The following is a 5,000-nucleotide window of genomic DNA, read 5'->3' as shown; positions in this document are numbered from 1 at the left end:
ACAGTGATAGAATATTGTGAAATACATACTTCCAAATTTTAAGGATGAAAATAAATGACTTGAGGAAATGGAATGCAAACAAGTAAAAATAAAGCGGTATTAACCGTCAGGTTAGATAGAGAATTAAATGCCAAAATGTGCCAACTGATGAATAAAGATGTCCTTTTTTCAAGTAACATTTCCCAATAGAGCCTTAAGATATCGTTAAAAAACGATACAATGATGAAGTATGGAATTTATTTGTGAGAAGTGCAGGCTTAAAATAAAAATAAGATAGTCAGGGTATGATTCTACTTGTCAAGGACAAGTCTTTTACAAAACTGGCCACTTTGCATGAGACGAATTTGACAGAAGAAACAGACTCCGGACTAAGAAAGGGAAATGGAAATTAACTAAAAAGACAATGAGAAATAAGAGAGTTAAGAAAAATGGGAAGAGTAGCCAAGAATGAATATAATCCTTGCGAATATATAATAGGCGCGATATAAATAAAATAGAATGTTAACAGATAATACAGTGAATAAAATATAATAGCCTAAATAAAAAGGGAATTCCAAGAAATTATTATCATAGGCAAATAAATCTATAGGCTTATAGAATTATGCTGATATAGGCAAAAAAGATATAAATGATGCTATAGGCATATGAATTGAAAGAAATATGTTGCTGTTAGGCGCAAAAATTTAAGGTGAAGATATAGGCATATGAATAATAAATGAGCTATGATGCTATTAAGTAAATATAAAGTCTGATCAGTACTGAAAATATAAAAAGCTAGAATTTAGAGAGAGAAGTCATATTGATGCCTAAATAAAAATAACCCGCAGATATATGAAGATAGGTTAACTAAAAATAGGATGCCAGAGTTGGTCAAAGAGAGAATAATGCAGTTCAGATGAAGGAAAATAAATGCACACTAATTAATTAATACTACTCCAGATAAAATAACCCATCTGAATGGCAGGTAATGACTTCTAAAATAAAGGAGTAGAGATTACAGTTAGGTAATCAGAAAGGGGCATAATTTACCATAAGGAGCATAAAAGTAGGGATAGATGAGAAATAGGCAGAGATTAGCCAATGCAGGCGATAAGTTAGGCAGAATAGAAGAGCTGCAACTAAAAATTAATAGAAACTTCGGCGCCAGAACCTGACAAAACTTGCTAAAACCTTTACACATACCGGTACAAATCATGAAATATTACCTCCTATCAGCCAACGCCCCACAAGGAACACTGTGAGTGTTAAAATAAATAATCAAGTCTCCTTATAAATCTCCCAAGATATATTACCCAAAGAGGATAATCGTTAGACTAGTAAAGATCATCATAAGTAGAACTAAAATTAAGAATATAAATGAAATGTCTATCCCGATAATAAATAATGTTTGGCTCGATTATTGAGGAGTAAGATACAGAGATAATATTATAAGTACCATGGTCAAAGAATACAATCCATTCACGGCCAATAACATTTTTGAGGAATGTTAGAAATTAGAGTGAAGTCGTAAGTCGACGGGCTCACCTCAGCTCCTCAAACTATTGACATGATGATGTTCTCGAATTTAGAGTCAGGGAATGAATAAGCCTATATAGAATGATGCTACTAAGTTTAGTAAGAATATAGAGCCATTAAAATAATAGAACTAGTCTAGAAAGAGGGAGAATAGCAGGATAGGGAATCAGATTAAAGAGTGACCCATCCCTAGATTTGAATAGGGTAAGTAAAAAGTGTTGATAGATTCAATATATGTAGAGAAATAATGGTTAAAGTGGAAATCCTGCTCCAATAAGATTTGACAGAAGTAGATGATATATTTTAGAAAAAAGATAGGGTCTCAGACAATAATAAAGCAGCATTTGCTAATTAAGCCAAGCCTTAAAATAAAGTTAACTTAAAATTATGTAGTGTGCAAATGAAATAGAAGGATAAAAATAATGAAGAGAAATGAATTTTAGATCCTACATTAATTTAACCCGATCTCTTACCAAGGAGTTATAAAAATAATGTGTGATGCCTCATAAATGTTAAAAAAAGAAATGTCTCATTGAAAAAGTGAAACCCGAAAAAGAGTAGTGAATTATGAAAGTAGTCTTAGAAATAAATGAAAAATAACCGAGTAGGATAGATTATCCAAATAATGGTCTAGAGAAGTTTAGAAATTTATCTAGGGCATAGAGTATATATACTTATTGATTATAAAAACAATTGTGATTTTGCTGTCCAAGAAGGACTATTGTCGATGAAAGAATAAAGGGAATCTTAGGATCCTTATAGTACTGGACGTTTGTTCAGGAAAAATCACTTTATTGGTAGGTTTATGATGGTAAAAGAAGGATTATTTGAAAAGACAGGAAGATGATAAAAGAAATATAACTACCAATATTTTGTTTCAGTTGTCAGTTAAGGAAATTATATTTAAGAAGAATTATAATAGAACAAGAGAAACCAAAGGTTAATAGAAAGGATGTAGGTGACTTACTCCCAAAATAGGAATCATATAACAGGATTGCATAATGCTTAAAATAATACATACAAAGAATAGGGAGAAATACTTGTTCATGAATAGAAATTCCAGACATACTAACAAAGTACTAACAAAAACTCATGCTCAAGTTAGTAGGACATCCAGTAATCAAAGAATGAATTTAATGATGAATCAAATGTTGACATAACATAGATGTTTGAGATTGTAAAATTAAAGCCTACATATAAGGTCATGTAAAGGTAAGAATCCTTTAGAAATTACGATTGCATTTTCTTAATCCTATAGTGGTGGTACCAGGGACTTTGTTCCAAGAACTTAACCTATGATAAAAATATACTGGTCTAAATAAAACTTGATTTAACAAAGAAAGGGTTGAGTAAGTAACAAATTAATTTGAGACCAGAATAAATAACTAGATATTCCTGTTTCGAAATGATTCTCTCGGGCAATGCACCCGAATTTACTAGTGCTTAATGAAAACTCTGCAATATTTTTCTTGAAGTAAGAAGGGGGAAATAATCCATGACAAGTCAAGTTCAAATAGAGAAATAAAAGGGGCAAATAAAATAATTGAAAGGGGTTGAGGATGTCCGGCGAACTATAAATGGACCAAAATAGAAGACTAATAACAATTATTTGAAGAAAACAAATATACTTTGAAATAACTTGGTATATGGGAAACATCAGATTTTTTTTGTTTTGTTAGCTAGATTTAAGAAAGACTACTAAACTCCTTGTGAAATGAAACTAAAATATCTGGGCACTCATAAAAATATTGAGGGTAGAAAATTAATAAAAATTTATTATTATGATAAGTGTGTTATCCTAGAATTTGAATATATATTCCGTAATCAACAAAGAAGGTCCAAATAATAAATTTCTCCAAACCATTAATTTAGGGACCAAATAGAGTATTGAATTGCAAACTAGGATGAAATTTTTTGATAAAGTTATGAGTAATGAAGAGAGTTGAAATATAAACCCATAGGTGGTTGATAATTTACAAATGTATTGATTTTGTTTGGAAGTTTGATTAATAATGATGCCACTAGAGCAAAGGAGTTATTATTGAATTTTATAGGCGACGCATTGATTAATATCTTTTGTATAACACGTGTAACAAGGAAAAACATGCATGTATACAATAAATTTTATTATGTTTTGATGTTGATTTTGTTAACTTGAATAATTATAAAGAAAGGGTAAAAATCAAAACAATCTATATTCTAAAAGATGAATAATGTGTTAAAAACAAACCTAGTATAACTAACAAATTGAAGAAAGAAAAGATTTTGGTAAAAAAAGATATAAAATGTTCAGCAATAATGAACTTGGAAGATGAATGTCTCAAAGGGGTATTTTAGTCCCATAATAATTACACAGGAAATAGTATACAGTTAAGTACATATGGAGAGTTATAATCATTGAACCCTTTCATTTTAAATTTAAAAATAGTAAGTGTGGAAACACACATTGATTTGTATGCCTGTGTAGTAGATGAATCCTTGAAATAAAGGATTATATACGGTGTTTTAATTGAGATAGTCTGCAAATGATTTCTTTAAAAGAAAAGTCTTAACATTGAAATGTTAATTTCCTGTCACTTGAGTTTTATGACTTATCTTTCTGAAGGCAATGTGTTTGAGAATTGAAGTTCTTGAGATGAACATAAAATGCAGACATGGTGCAAATAAGATTCAAATTCATAAACATGTCTTTGTTATATATTGCATATGTTTCTTTGTTATGAAATAATTATAATGTTGGTGATTTAAGACACTGATATGTTTGACTTCTGGTTTTACTCATTATTTTATGACAAGAAGTTAAATACTTTTTGACGCATTTTTATAAAAAGGTGAGAAATATTTCTTTTGATGTTATTGAATAACAATGATTTATCATGATGGTATTGATGAGAAAATAAGGTACTATAATGATATTAACAAATATTTATTAATACTGATTACAAAGGAGTAATACTCTTGATGAGTGATAATGTGCAAAACACATAATTATTTTTATTGCAGAAATGTTTTGATTAAATTGAATTGATGATATGCATGTTTGAACATTTATTTTCTGCCATTTATTGCCTTGCTTTGAAGAAATTATTTTTGTGTTTACATCAATAAGACCGAGATTTTGAGGTCACAGGTAGTAGAAAATATGATTTGAATAGAAGTTAAATTTAAAGGCATTTCATAATTACTTGCACAGTTGATCACATATAACATTATTAATTTTGCCTTACGTAACCAGTGAACTATGAGTTGAATATTCCATTATCAAGTATTAATAAAAAAAAAATGTTTCAATATTGTGTTGAATTATTTGAAGGGAGCAGGAAGTTTTTCCTAAATATATATTGATGATAAACGTATGCAATTGCATTATTTTAACAAAGATATATTGTGCTAAGGTGCATTTTCTTTTGATGATGATGATTTTGAATTATTATGTTGAGATGTATTTTCTTTCGGTGATGATGATTTATTGATGAATTATCTTT

The sequence above is a fragment of the Palaemon carinicauda genome, chromosome 13 (genome assembly GCF_036898095.1).
Source record: "Palaemon carinicauda isolate YSFRI2023 chromosome 13, ASM3689809v2, whole genome shotgun sequence".
In the NCBI taxonomy this organism is placed as follows: Eukaryota; Metazoa; Arthropoda; class Malacostraca; order Decapoda; family Palaemonidae; genus Palaemon; species Palaemon carinicauda.
The sequence above is the reverse complement of the archived record's forward strand: the minus strand, read 5'-3'. Positions refer to the sequence as shown.